Source organism: Triticum aestivum, chromosome 2B (genome assembly GCF_018294505.1).
Source record: "Triticum aestivum cultivar Chinese Spring chromosome 2B, IWGSC CS RefSeq v2.1, whole genome shotgun sequence".
Taxonomy (NCBI): Eukaryota; Viridiplantae; Streptophyta; class Magnoliopsida; order Poales; family Poaceae; genus Triticum; species Triticum aestivum.
This window is the reverse complement of record NC_057798.1, coordinates 273,406,672-273,422,600: the sequence shown is the minus strand read 5'-3', so window position 1 is coordinate 273,422,600 and position 15,929 is coordinate 273,406,672.

The following is a 15,929-nucleotide window of genomic DNA, read 5'->3' as shown; positions in this document are numbered from 1 at the left end:
GCCATGGCGCAAGATAATACCAAATCGTGTGATTTCTCCAATACCAATAATAATGATTTCCTTAGTACTCCGATTGCTCCTCTTAATGATGTTGAGTCTTGTGAAATCAATACTACTTTGCTGAATCTTGTTATGAAAGATCAATTCGCCGGCCTTCCTAGTGAAGATGCTGCTACTCATCTAAACAACTTTGTTGATTTGTGTGATATGCAAAAGAAGAAAGCTATTGATAATGATATTGTTAAATTGAAGTTATTTCCGTTTTCACTTAGAGATCGTGCTAAAGTTTGGTTTTCGTCTTTGCCTAAAAATAGTATTGATTCTTGGAACAAGTGCAAAGATGCTTTTATCTCTAAGTATTTTCCACCCACTAAGATCATCACTCTTAGGAACGATATTATGAATTTTAAACAACTTTATCATGAGCATGTTGCCTAATCTTGGGAAAGAATGAAATTGATGATTTGCAATTGCCCTACTCATGGTTTGAATTTATGGATGATCATACAAAATTTTTATGCCGGTTTGAACTTTGCTTCTAGAAATCTTTTAGATTCGGCCGCGGGAGGCACGTTTATGGAAATCACGTTAGGAGATGCTACAAAACTTCTTGATAATATTATGGCTAATTATTCTCAATGGCACACCGAAAGATCTTCTAGTAAAAAAGTGCATGCTATAGAAGAAATCAATGTTTTGAGTGGAAAGATGGATGAACTTATGAAGTTGTTTGCTACTAGAAATACTCCTCTTGATCCCAATGATATGCCTTTGTCTACTTTGATTGAGAATAATAATGAATCTATGGATGTGAATTTTGTTGGTAGGAATAGTTTTGGAAACAACGCTTATAGATGAAACTTTAATTCTAGACCGTTCCATAGTAGTTCCTCTAATAATTATGGAAATTCCTACAATAATTCTTATGGTAATTTTATGGACTGAATGCAATTTTAGAAAATGCATGTTTTTCTCTAATTCAAATAGAACTGCAAATAAAATTCAAATAAAATAATAATTTGATTTCAAAATTTCTTCTCCAATATTTCTCTTTTGTTTTGAAGTCATTTTATCTTCACTCATTATTTTTATTGTTGGAAATAATTGGAAAGAAATTTATTGAAAATCAAATTGATCCTCTTTTCAAACTGGAAATAAATTCAAATATGAAAATTTTGTGAAACCTCCAACTCTCTCCTTGGGTCCTGGAGTTGCTTCATATTTCGTGGATCACAACCAAATGCAAATAAAATATGATATGCATATGATGATCTATGTATAACATCCAAATTGAAAATTGGGATGTTACAGGAATTGCCCAACTCATGGGTTAAATCTTTGGATGATCATACAAAATTTGTTTGCGGAGTTGAATTTTGTTTCTCGTAATCTTTTAGATTCCGCCACAGGTGGTACTTTTATGGAAATTACCTTGGGTGAAGCCACCAAATTGCTTGATAATACTATGGCAAATTATTCACAATGGCATACCGAAAGGGCTCCTACTAGTAAAAAAGTTATTTCGGTTGAAGAAATTTCTTCTTTGAGTGAAAAAGTTGATGCTCGTATGAAATTGGTTGCTAGTAAAAGTGCTCTTTATTAATGATATGCCTTTATCTACTTTGATTGAGCAAAATAGTGATGCCATAGATGTGAATTCTATTTCTCGCAATAATTTCAACAACAATGCTTATAGAGGTAATTTTAATCCTAGGCCTTTTCGTAGTAATTTCTCTAATAATTTTGGTAATTCCTATGGAAATCAATCTTACAATAATAACTGGAATACCTCTGATTTTAAGAATAATATTAAAGAATTTATCAACACTCAAAAAGTTTTCAACACTTCCATAGAAGAAAAGTTGAATAAGATTGATGATTTGTCTAGAAGTGTTGATAGAATTGCTCATGATGTGGAAAATCTCAAGATGAAAATTTTTGTGCCTAAGGTAGATGAATCAACTAAAGCTGTTTATGTTTCTATGGATGAAAGTAAGAAAAGAGCCGCTATGCTTAGAGCTAAAAGAGAATTTTTAGAAAAAGTGTTTTCTAGTGATTTCTTTCGCAAAAGTGATGAAGATTTTAAAATGATTGGTGTTTCTTATATTGATTCCTTGTTTAGTAAAATTAAGATTGATGAAAAAGGGACTGGAGAAGATTCAACTTTAGGTAGAAGGCATCCCAATATTTTGAGGGTGAAAATCTTGTTGAGAAAATTGATAAAAGTGGGATTGAAGAGGTCAAAACTTTAGCTAGTGATGTGCCCACTCTTTTGGATTATAAAGACTTTAATTATGATATTTGCTCTTTGGTTGATTGTATTTCTTTGTTTCAATTCCTAGAAAATTGCATGATGAATGAGAACCTACTATCCAAGTCAAGATTAAAAATTATGAGTGTTTTACTTTATGTGACTTGGGTGCTAGTGTTTCTACTATTCCGAAATCTTTATGCGATGTGCTTGGTCTTACCGATATTGAAGAATGCTCTTTCAAATTGCACTTACCAGATTCTACTATTAAAAAGCCTATGGTAAGAATTAATGATGTTCTTATTCTTGCAAATAGGAATTATGTGCCCATAGATTTTATTGTTCTTGATATCGATTGCAAACCGTCTTGTCCAATTATTCTTGGTAGACCATTTTTGTGTACTATTCGTGCTGTGATCGATATGAAAGAAGGCAATATTAAATTCCAATTTCCACTAAGGAAGGGAATGGAACACTTCCCTAGAACAAGAATTAGGCCACCATATTAATCAATCATGAGGGCATCTTATGGATCTAGAACCAAAGATGACAAAACTTAGATCCTACGCGTTATGCCTAGCTAGGGGCGTAAAACTATAACGCTTGTTGGGAGGCAACCCAATGAATAAAATTTATTTTTTCTTTTTGCTTTCTGTTCTTGAGTGTTAGCACAATTATTCTACTGTTCTGATTGTGTTTTTTGTGTTTTAGTTAGTGTTTGTGCCAAGCAATCTCTTTGGGAAGACTTGGGTGAAAGTTTATTTGATCTTGCTGAAAAACAGAAACTTTTGCGCTCACGAGATTCATTGTCATTTTGTACATAAGAGTGATTTTAAGTTGATTCTTTTTGAATAGGATTAATAGACACATTCCTTACGTCCACCAATTTATTTCATAATTTTTGGAGTTACAGAAGCATTCGAAGTTTTCAGATTTCTACATACTATTCTGTTTTTGAGATATTCTGTTTTCTTTGCATTGTGTACTTGTTTTGATGATTCTATGGTTTTCTTTAATGAGCTTTTGCCATAGAAAAGTTGGAATACAGTAGATATAATGCAAAAAAGAAGAATAGGTTTGATACATTACTTATAGTAGTGGTTTGTCTTCTTATACTAACGGATCTCATGAAGATTTTGTTTGAGTTTTGTGTTATTGAAGTTTTCAAGTTTTGGGTTATCTTACGATGGATGAAGGAATAAGGATAAGCAAAAGGCTAAGCTTGGGGATGCCCGAGGCACTCCAAGATAATATTCAAAGAAGTAGTAAGTAACTAAGCTTGGGGATGCCCTTGAGTGTCATCCCCGCTTTCTTCTAACGACCATCGGTATTTTACTTGAAACTATATTTTTATTCGTCACATGATATGAGTTTTTCTTGAAGCGCCTTGTATGATATGTGTCTTTTCATGTTTTGCTTTGTGTTTTAAGTGTCGAATCCTTGCTGGACACACCCTTTTTAGAGGGCCAAAAATTATGCTATGCTTGCTCCTATGCTTCACTTATATTTTTAGATCCATGGACTTGCTCTAGTACTTCACTTATATCTTTTTGAGAATGGTGTGCTTTGTTAATTTTGAAGAAATGCTCTCATGCTTCACTTAGATTTATTTGGGAGTTAGTAAATTTTGAAGAAATTCTCTCTTGCTTCACTTAGATTAATTTGAGAGAAAAAAATATGCTCATGTGCTTCACTTATATTTTTTTCAGCTTACCAAAAGCAACATATGAAAATAGTTCCAAAGTGATAGATATCCAAGGAGGATATAACAAAAACTTTCATGAAGGTCATTGTACAAAATAAACTTGATTCTTAGTAATGGTTTTGAGATATGACGGTATGATATGTGAGTCATGTTGATGAGTGATTGTAATTTAGTAAGAATATTGATGTTAAGGTTTGTGATTCCCTATGCAAGCACGAAAGTCAATAGTTAGGCAATGAAATTTATATCCTACTTATGGTGCATTATTCGGTGTTACTTATGCTTAATGCTTGGGTACGAGAATTTTCACTTTTTGGTTGGTTGCTTCTCAATATTTTTGCTAGCCTTCATTTTGCACTAAGTATGATCACTACTAGTGCATCCAAAAGCCTTTAAACCAGTTTTGCCATATCAGTCCACTATACCTACCTATATGCAGTATTTATTTGCTGTTCTAAGCAGATTTGCATGTGCCATCTCTAATGTTCAAAATAAATTTATCTTTTGTGTGCTCTACTACTCGCGAGGCGGTAAGGATAGCCAATATTTTCCATGCTAGATGTGTTATTCTCACGATGACTGTTTATTCACTTGTCCTTGCACGAGAGTACGACAAAGGTATTAGGGATGCCCAGTCCTGAAATGAAAAATGAATTTACTTTATGTTGTCAAATAATAAATTCCTTGGAAAGTGTTGGTATGGAAGGCACCCGTGGATATGGCTAGCCATGGAAAGTGAAAGTTATGGTGGAAAAAGGAATAAACTTTATTTCCTGTTTGGGAACCACCTATGATGTATCTTGCATGGAAAGTGTTGGGATGCTCCAAGTCATTTTCGTTGGTAGTAAAAGTATGCCTCTCAAAAATAATTTTATCTCCCAATTTAAGCTTCGGGCTCTGGCACCTCTACAAATCACTACTTCCCTCCGTGAAGGGCCTTTCTTTTACTTATGCAATTTTTATTTTGAATTTGAGTCTCCATCTTATCTTATAAAGCACCAACTAAGGGGCACTAGGATCGTATTTGAGCATTGGGTGTAGCTAATATTCGAGTGTGTTTCATGAATGGATAATGATTGAGCATGATGGGCTAGAGATAACATGCTTTAGTGTTGATATTTTGAAAGACATGGTTGCTTGTTGGTATGCTTGAGTATTAAAGTCTTCATGTCAAAACTAGACTTTTGCTTTGAATCATATAAAAGACCATATGTCCATGCTATAAAGAAAATAATGTGATGAACATGGTAGGCAACATTCCACATCAAAAATTCTGTTTTTATCATTTACCTACTCGAGGACGAGCAAGAATTAAGCTTGGGGATGCTGATACGTCGTATCTGTAGTTTTCGATTGTTCCATGCTGTTATATTATCATTATTGGATGTTTAACAATCATTTCATAGTCATTTTAGATCATTTTATGGTACTAACCTATTAATATAGTGCCAAGTGCCAGTTACTGTTTTCTGCATGTTTTTTAGATCGCAGGAAATCAATATCAGATGGAGTCCAAATGCCACGCAACTTTACAATGATTTTTTATGGACAAAAAGGAAGAAGTTGGGCCCTGGTTGCACCTAGGGGGAGTCCCGAGGAGGGGACAACCCACCAGGGCGCGCCAGGAGGCCCAGGCGTGCCCTGGTGGGTTGTGCCCACCTCGGGTGCCCCCAGGACCGCCTCTTTGCTCTATAAATACCCCAATATTCCAGAAACCCTAGGGGAGGCGATGAAATATTGATATGGCCGCGCAGAGTCTAGAACCACCAAGATCCAATCTAGACACCGTCATGGAGGGGTTCACCACTTCCATTGGTGCCTCTCCCATGATGCGTGAGTAGTTATTTGTAGACCTTCGGGTCCGTAGTTAGTATCTAGATGGCTTCCTCTCTCTCTCTCTTGATTATCAGTACAATGGTCTCTTGGAGATCCATCTGATGTAATTCTTTTGGCGGTGTGTTTGTTGGGATTCGATGAACTTTGAGTTTATGATCAGATCTATGTTTTTATCCATGAAAGTTATTTGAGTCTTCTTTGATCTCTTATATGCATGATTTCTTATAACCTCGTATTTCTTCTTCGGTATTTGGTTTTTTTGGCCAACTTGATCTATTTTTCTTGCAATGGGAAGAGGTGCTTTGTAGTGGGTTCGATCTTACTGTGCTTGATCCTAGTGATAGAAAGGGAACCAACACGTATGTATCGTTGCTACTAAGGATAACAAGATGAGATCTATATCTGCCGCAATAGATAAACGGATCTCGTCTACATCATGTCATCGTTCTTATTGCATTAATCCATTTTCTCATGAACTTAATACACTAGATGCATGCTAGATAGCGGTCAATGTGTGAAGTAATAGTAGTAGACGCAGGAAGGAGTCGGTCTACTAATCTTGGACGTGATGCCTATATAATGATCATTGCCTGGATATCATCATGATTATTTGAAGTTCTATAAGTTTCCCAATAGTAATTGTTTTCCCACCGATTGCTATTTTTCTCGAGTGAAGCCACTAGTGAAACCTACGCCCCCCGGGTCTCTTTTCATCATATTTGCCTTTGCAATCTATTTTCTCTTGCATTTATTTTTAGATCTATTAAACCAAAAATACAAAAGTACCTTGCTGCAATTTGTTCTTATTTATTTTATTTGGCATTTGATCTATCAATCTACTACACATTGACGTCATGTCCTTTGCCTATCTCAAGGCGCCGTAGACCGAAAGGGATTGACAACCCCTTTAACATGTCAGGTTGCGAGGTGTTGTTATTTGTTTGCAGGGGTTGTTTATGTTGTGTTGCTTGATTCTCCTACTGGTTCGATAATCTTGGTTTCTTATCTGAGGGAAATACCTACCGCCGCTGTGCTGCATCATCCCTTCCTCTTTGGGGAAATACCGACGTAGCTTCGAGCGACATCATGAACCAATCGCCTTCTGTCTCATGGCAAAATCCTCAAAGGATCTTGTCGATGTACTAGAGTAGGGGTACCCTATTACCCCGAACTCGTGCACGGGCAAATGCAGCCCCCCGCGGCAAGGCTTGCCGGGTGACCGCCAGGACCCTCCGTGGTCCCCTTAAAGACCATTCAAGAACAAAGTACTCAAGCCAAGGCCTCGGCAAGAGGAGCTTGTCGGGAAGGCCAACCAAGGCCCCGGCAAGGGGAGCTTACCAGGAAGAGACGAGACCCCGGCAAGAGGAGCTTGCCGGGAAGACCACGCAAGACATACCAAGAAAGCTTGCCGCGACGCGCCCTGCGCCCCGGCAAGATCCGGCGAGCGACAAGCTTCCGGAAGCGACAAGACGACGGCCGCGGCAAGGAGCTTGCCGTGGGAAACTCCCACTGCGTGCCCGCGCTCCAGCTCACCTGCTAACGTGTCGCTCTGGGACTCTCCCAGAGCGCACGTGGTGGGAGGCCGTGCAGCTAGGGGTACGTGGTGGCAAGCGGAGATGAAAAGAAGCCCATCGTGGCAAACGGTGGCGCTCCTAACGGTCACCCTTTTGCACTGTTTAGGAGACTCAGACAGGCATTTAATGCCCTTGTCCCCTGCCGTCAGAGTTAGGTAGGGTACACTGTATCCACAGTAGCGGTAGCTATACCTACCACATCCTTTTTCCGTTTTTACCCTTCCTGTCTGCGTTGCCCCTGTCGGTGACCCCTTGAGTATAAAAGGAGGCCCAAGGGCAACGAAGAAGGAGGGGAGCATTTTCAAGGGGGTTCCGCATTTCGGGAACTCAGAAGAACACTCTCACGCTCAGTCTGGCAGCGTCCATCGCTCTTGAGCAAGAATCTAATATACACGAACAAGCAGCAGTAGGGATTTACGCATCCGTGCGGCCCGAAGCTGGGTAAAAAATCACCCCGCGTGCACTACCTCGATCCGCTCTTTGCGCGCTCTCCGCCCCCACCGCACCGAAAGGGGCCCTGTCCCCATAGGTGTTGGCGGGAATCAGCATGCAAGAAGCGCCCCGGCCGGGGGGGGGGGGACGCCGCGGCAAGGCCAAGCAGCGGCAAGGAGACAGGCCTCCCCACGGCCGTGACAAGGATGAAGATGACGACGATGACGAAGACGTGGATGATGATGAGACCGATGAGCAAGAATTTCAGAAAGCCACAGAGGTCCTGTGTGTTGACGGTGGTGCCTCTCTGCATACTTCGCACCGCCAGCTCAAACAGTGGATGCGGGAAGTGAATGCAGCAGAGCCATCCATAGAGTCACGCAAGCCCCTGAAATGGTCCAGCACGCCTATCATCTTCGACATTGGGGATCACCCTGATCGCGTAACTGCGGTCGGGTTCTTGCCGATGTTGGTCTCACCAACTATCCGCAACCTCAAGGTCAAAAAGATGCTAGTTGACGGCGGGGCCGGCTTGAATCTCATCTCCTCCGTGGTCCTTCACAAACTTCAGATCCCTGACAGCGAGCTCGAAGAGACCGGCACATTTCAAGGAATCAACCCGGGAAGGAGCAAGCCGAAAGGGAAGATCACGCTGCCGGTCACATTTGGCAGCGAGCTGAATTTCAGAACTGAGAGAGTCACGTTTGATGTTGCCGATTTTCCATTACCCTACAATGGAATCCTGGGCCATCCAACGCTCGCCAAGTTTATGGCAGCCTCTCACTATGCTTATAACGTGCTCAAAATGCCAGGCCCGATAAGTGTCATTTCTGTCCCCGGCGACAAGAAGGATGCCCTTATCTGCGCCGACAAGATCTACCGGGAAGCAGCAGCCGCAGCTGATCACCATACACTTGCCACTGAAGCTCCCGGGGGGAAGAAGAAGGCCAGGCCCAGCGAGAGCTCTAATGCCCCCTCCGGCAAGCGCACCTCTTCAGAGTGCTGCGCTACCGTCGAGGACGCACCATCGAGCTCCACCAGCAAGTGCAAGAAGACGATGGCAACTCCACCCGAGACCAAGAAGGTGTCCGCCAAGGAGGACGGCACTGGTGGTACCTTCACCATCAGTGCCACACTTGACCCCAAATAGGAAAGCGTGCTCGTTGCTTTCCTGCGGGCGAATGTCGACGTGTTTACATGGCAACCGTCTGATATCCCCGGTGTTCCCAGGAGAGTAATCGAGCACCACCTTGTCGTCTGTCCTCATGCGCGGCCCATCAAACAGAGAGTCAGGAAGCAAGCGGTGGAGCGCCAAGAGTTCATTGCAGAAGAAATCAGGAAATTGGAAGCAGCAGGCCTTGTTAGAGGAGTGCTCCATCCCACGTGGCTGGCCAACCCTGTAGTCGTACGCAAGGCAAACGGGAAATGGAGGCTTTGTATAGACTTCACTGATGTCAATAAAGCTTGTCCCAAAGATCCATTTCCCTTGCCACGCATCGACCAGATTGTTGACTCCACAGCTGGATGTGATTTGCTTTCATTTCTTGATGCGTATTCAGGATACCATCAAATCTTCATGGCAGAAGAGGATGAGGAGAAAACCGCATTCATCACCCCTTGTGGCACATACTGTTTTGTGCGGATGCCCTTTGGGTTGAAGAATGCTGGTTCAACATTTGCAAGAGTAGTCCACGTCGCCTTTGAGCCACAGATACACAGAAATGTGGAAGCCTACATGGATGATATAGTGGTCAAGAGCAAGGACAAGGCTACCCTGATTCAAGATTTAGAAGAAACTTTTGCAAATCTGCGCAAGATCAACCTCAAGCTCAACCCCGAGAAGTGCGTGTTTGGAGTCCCTTCCGGCAAGCTTCTCGGGTTCTTTGTATCTCAGCGGGGAATTGAAGCCAACCCCGACAAGATTAAGGCCATCGAGCAGATCGAAGCACCGAAGCGCGTCAAGGATGTGCGAAGGCTTGCCGGTTGCGTGGCTGCTCTCAGCAGGTTTATCTCTAAGTCTGCTGAGCGCGCCCTGCCATTTTTCAAAATATTGAAAAAGGCAGGTCCAATGAAATGGACTCCGGAAGCGGAGGCTGCGCTGCAGGACTTGAAGAGGTACCTGTCCTCCACTCCAATACTTGTCGCACCTAAGCCACAAGAGAAGTGGCTGCTGTACCTGGCGGCAACCAATCAAGTGGTTAGTGCTGCGTTAGTAGCGGAGAGAGAGGCGGATGATGAGCCGGCGATCGCGCCAAGTGAATCCAACGACAAACAGGGGACTTCTCCAACAAGTTCTGGTCCGGCAAGCTCTGGTCCGGCAAGCTCTGGTCCCAACGAAGAAGAATCTGCGCAGATGTGCAAGGACGTGTAGAAGAAGGTGGTGCAGCGCCCAGTTTACTTTGTCAGCTCCCTTCTCCAGGGGGCTAGGTCGAGATACTCTGGTGTGCAAAAACTGCTTTTCGGCCTTCTCATGGCCTCGAGAAAGCTGCGCCATTACTTCCAGGCACACGAGATCACAGTCGTCACTCGCTTTCCGCTGAAAAGGATACTGCAGAATCCAGAAGCAACAGGCAGGATAGTCGAGTGGGCCTTGGAACTGTCAAGCTTTGGCCTCAAGTTTGAGAGCACTGCAACTATCCAAAGCAGGGCATTGGCAGAGTTCATAGCAGAGTGGACGCCAACTTCAGATGAAGAAATTCCAGAGACGAGCATCCCCGTCAAGGAGACAAGCAAAGAGTGGCTGATGTACTTTGATGGTGCCTTCTCGCTGCAAGGCGCCGGTGCTGGCGTGCTGCTTATCGCACCCACCGGAGAGCACCTCAAATACATAGTCCAGATGCACTTTCCCAAAGAGCAAGCAACCAACAATACTGCAGAGTATGAAGGATTGCTTGCCGGTCTTAGAATAGCAGCCGACCTTGGGATCAAGAAGCTCATAATCAGGGGTGACTCACAGCTTGTCGTCCGCCAAGTGAACAAGAGCTACCAGAGCCCGTTGATGGAAGCATATGTTGATGAAGTGAGGAAGCTAGAAGAGCGTTTTGACGGCCTGCAAATGGAGCATATCCCAAGAGCTCAGAATGACATTGCTGATGGCCTGTCGAAATGCGCTGCACTAAAGTTGCCTGTGGAACCAGGGATCTTTGTGCTCAAGCTGACTCAACCTTCCGTGGCACCATCAACTGGACAGAATAAAAAGAGGAAGTTGGTTTCGGGTGACTACTTTCCGGCAGAGCACCCCGAAGCCGCCGCCAAGAAAGTCCCCAAGATCAACGCCAACGATGCTGAGGGGCAGTCTGCTCCGGCAAACCTTGTGGTTTGTTCCGTCGAAGCAAACGCTCCCGACAAGTTTTGCTCCGGCAAGCTTGCCGGAGAACATCACGCTCCGGCAGAATCACAGGTTCTTGCCGTAGAAGCGGATGTTCCCGCAGCAACAGGCATGCCTTTAGTCCTTGTTGTCGAGCCGCAAGCTCCAGCATGGGCGCAGCCGATTGTCCGCTTCCTCCAGACAGGAGAGCTTCCCGAAGAGCAAGAAGAAGCTGAAAAAGTAGCCCGGCAGTCAAGTATGTACAAGTTTGTCGACGGCACACTGTACAGAATAAGACTCAACGGTGTGAAATTGAAGTGCATTCGCCGGGAAGATGGGCAACAGCTGTTGGCAGAGATACATGGAGGCATATGTGGTCACCACATTGGCGCAAGAGCACTTGTCGGCAAAGCATTCCGACAAGGCTTCTTCTGGCCGACAGCCCTCCAGGATGCAACTGCACAAGTAACCAAGTGTGAAGCGTGCCAGTTCCATTCCAAACAGATACACCAGCCAGCTCAAGCTCTCCAGACGATCCCTTTATCCTGGCCATTTTCGGTCTGGGGGCTCGACATCCTCGGCCCCTTCCCCCGAGCAGTCGGGGGCTTTGAGTTCTTGTACGTTGCAATCGACAAGTTCACAAAGTGGCCGGAAGTGGAACCAGTGAGGAAGGTGACAGCACAGTCAGCAGTCAAGTTCTTCAGGTCGATTGTTTGCCGTTTCGGGATCCCGAACAGGATCATCACCGACAACGGCACGCAATTTACGAGCCGCACCTTCATGCAGTACGTCCAAGATCTTGGCGCCAAGGTCTGTTTCGCTTCTGTTGCTCATCCAAGAAGCAACGGTCAAGCGGAGAGGGCAAACGCTGAAGTGCTGCGAGGCCTCAAGACCAGAACTTTCGACAGACTGCGCAAGTGCGGAAGAAACTGGATCGAGGAGCTGCCGGTGGTTCTTTGGTCGATCAGGACGACGCCAAATCGAGCCACTGGCCAGACACCCTTCGCTCTAGTCTATGGAGCGGAGGCAGTTCTCCCCACGGAACTCGTATACGGGTCACCTCGAGTGCTCGCTTATGATGAGCTCGAGCAAGAGCAGCTGCGCCAAGACGACGCGCTGCTCCTTGAGGAAGACCGTCTCCAGGCTGCTGTGCGAGCCGCTCGCTACCAGCAAGCTCTGCGCCGCTACCATAGCCGCAGAGTCAATGCCAGGAGCCTCGAGGAAGGCGACCTTGTTCTTCGGCGCGTTCAGTCGGCCAAGAATTCCAACAAGTTGACGCCGAAGTGGGAAGGCCCTTATCGGGTGAAACGAGTCACTAGGCCCGGCGCTGTCCGCCTTGAGACCGAAGATGGCATTCCGGTGAGCAACTCCTGGAACATCGAGCATCTTCGTAAGTTTTACCCATAAGGCACGGTTGTCGGACCCTGTCCGGCAACCACCTTTCTGTACAAGTCTTGCCGCTGTTGCATGTAATCCTTTGTACAGAGCCGGGCGCAGACCCCGTGCACTAGTAAAGTTCATGTGCACCGCACATCTTGTCAGTTTCCTTATGCTATGATTCTTTTTTGCATATATTATCTGAGACTTTGTGCAGCACCAAGCACCGGTAAGCGATAACGAGCCCAAGGCTCCATATCATTGCTTTATTTCTCTGTCTCTTTCTCAAAAGAAGGAAGGTTCCCTCGCCCACAAGGATTACCAGGGGGGGAGGAGAGGATAATGGTGTGGACCAGGCCGTTCAAAAAAAGGAGGAGTTTTTCCTTGCCGGGAAGCAGACGACAGAAAAGCTAAGTTGCTAAAGCTTGAGCGATCAGTTTTTGAGTTATTTTCCTTGAACGACCGTGCTTTGTATTGAAAACCTGTGCGCGGAGGAACCAATTCACAGCTAGTTGCGCCCTTACTCTGTTTCGAGTCTACTCAACGACTTAAGTGAGCTGCTAGCGCCCTTACTTTGCTTCGAGTCAGCTCAGCAACTTAAGTGAGCCGCTAGCGCCCTTATTTTGTTTCGAGTCCACTCAACAACTTAAGTGAGCTGAAACTAGTTGCGATAAGGTTGCTTGTCGGTAGCAGCCTCGCCAGCAGGCTGCTGAAGTTCCGCACTCGGCGCTCGCGGCAAGAATGCCTGCACCGACAAGTTTCCCTAAAAAGCGTGGGGTAGGACCATACAAAGCCAAGAGTCGAGTAAAGGAAGTAGCACAGCGATGTTTTACCTAAGATAGAGTTATATTACAAGAATAACTTGTCGCACCCCTAATAAAGTGTTCCCATGACATGACTGGCAGTGACAAGAAAAGAAGCAAACGAACGGCCTAATCTACGCGATCGCCGTCAACCCTTTTGACCTCGTTCACCCTGTCGACGATGGGTGCTACGAGGGCCTTAAGTGCGTCAAGATCAGCGTCCGCCGGCAGCTTCCTGAGGACGTTGGTGAGGTTGAGGCCCGGATTGCGGAAGGCCACCTTCACCAGCACCTTCTCCAGAACTCCGGCACAAATCGAGCGTGACTCGTCGGCCAACTGCTTCGGGATCCGTTCCCGGAGCTACTGTAGCGCCACCGCCACGCCTTTGAAGAACAAAGTGAGCTTGGCGCTGGGTTGGAGGTTCTCGTCGGAGGAGTATCCGAAGCCTTCCACCCCCAATTGCACCAGCTCCTCTTCGATGACTGCGGCAATGTCCACGAGGCCCTCCGTCCAGAGCTCCACAGTATCTCTGAGAAGATTCTGGGTTTCGGCGGCCCTCGCAAGCAGCGCCTCGTTGGCCTCGATGTCCTTCTTCAAGTCTGCCTCCCGTTTCCTGGCGCTGTCCAACGTCTCCGTCAAGGTGGCCAGCTTCAGCGTCAGATCGGCGTTGGAACCCTTGGCGGCGCTCAATTCCTTGCCCCTCTCGGCGAGTCGGCCCTGCAGCTCACCGTGGGCAAGGGCGTCCTTCTCGCGCTCTAGCTTGAGGGCGGCAAGCTCTTCGCCACCAACCTTCAGATCAGTTTCTAGCTGCGCCACCTTTGCCTCCAATTCTTTCTTGGCGGCCTCGGCAGTCGCAGCCGCATCCTTTGCCTCTTGGAGCGTCCCGCCAAGTGCCCGTTCGCGCGCGGCAAGCTCCTCTTCGTGGCTGTCGAGGTTCACTTTCCGCTGAGTTAGCTCACCTTCTCGCGCGTACAGCTTCTCGCCGGTGAGCCGATGCTGTTCTTCAGCTTCGGCCTTCTCGAGAAGGAAGGCCTTCCGTTCCTCGGCAAGCTGCTCCCGCTCTTCCGCCAAGGCCCGGATAGTTTCTTGACGAAGACCCCGGAGCTCCTCCGCACGCTTCTCTATGTCCACGCTCGCCCTCGCGGCAAGCGCTTCCCGGGACTCCAACTTGACTTGACGGGCGCGATAGAGCGCCAGCAGCCTCCGCAGCAGCCGCTCTTCCTCGGGCTCTTCACCGCTGCTTCCCGGCGCGTCGACGATCGACAAGCCGGCGGAGGCAAGCACCTCTCCATCCAGAATTTCTACTTCCACCGGTGCCCTGGAGCTTGACGCCCAGGGGAGCTTGATGAAGATACCCTCGCCAGCCTTCAGATAGGCGCCGGGCTGGGGCTCCTCGGAGCCTGAAGCTGCGGCAGCGGCGGAGGGATCGGCGGTCGGTGCAGCGCCTGACACTCCTGCGGCCTCGAGGCCGTCAGTGCGATCGCCAGATCCCCCACCAGCTCCCTCGGCAGCAGCCTTGGCGGCCTCCTCGCCGGCGAGCACGTTGGCGCCGGCTCCTTCTTCGGTGGCCGCGGCATCGTCAGTATTGCCGCGTGCATCTTCTTCGCCGACTGCCTCGGTCTCCATCGGATCCGTGGAGGGTGGGCCTGACGGCCAAGGAAGAAAGGAAAATCAAACAAGTTTTCGAGAAGAGAAATTAGTGGAAGACTACAAGGAAAGCTTCGGGCAAGAAAGGCTACCTGTGCTAGGATCTGCCGTCGTGGTCTCCACCACCGGCAGATCGTTAGCACTGTCCCTTGCCGGAGACTCCTCCCTTGCCGGATGCTCCTCCCTTACCGGAGGGCGCTCCCTTGCCGGGGAGTCCGCCCTTGGCGGCGTAGTCGAAGCAGACGACGAGTCGGAGGAGATCGCCATGCCCTCCTGATCAAGCTGCTCTGCTCCTGCACGAACAAAATAGAGATCGGATGTCAACAAAGGAAAAGAGCAACCACGCGCATCCAGAAGCAGAAAGTAAACCATATGCTTACGCTGGGGGCTGCTCTGCGAAGTGATGGCCGGGTCCGGCAGAGCTGTCTCGGACGCGCCTCCTGTCGACGCAGTGGGCTCGTCCTCGATGACCACCACCTGAGCCTTGGCCCTCTTTGCCGCCCTCTGGGCCAGAGTCCTGAAAAGGAGAGTCCAGGGTGGATCAGACCCGATGCAAGACAAGGTCAGCAAGTTGAAGAGCTACAAGAACAAGCAAGGGAATCTTACTCTTCTTCATCTTCCTCCTCGGAACTGAGCGCGGAGAGGTCGAAGTTTGGCCCACTCCCGGCGCGGCGAGACGAAGAGGTGGGATCCCTCGGCCGCTTGGCGGGGACCGCGGCGCCAACCCGAGACGACCCCGCCCCAGTTGCCTCTGCGCTGGGAGGCGCCCCCGCGGTGACCGTGCTTGCCGCGGTAGAGCGCGTCGTGCGGCGCTGCGGCTGTTGACCAACTTGCCGCCCTGCTGCATCCCCGGTCCTACTGAGGCGCCTTCTTGGCTGCACTGGGGGCTGCGCTCCGGGTCCTGCTCCCGGCAAGCTCCCCGGAGGTGGCGGGCCGCTCGCACCCCCAGCAGGCTCATTCAACTCGGCGTCGGGCGCGGCGAGCTCTTCTTCCTCTT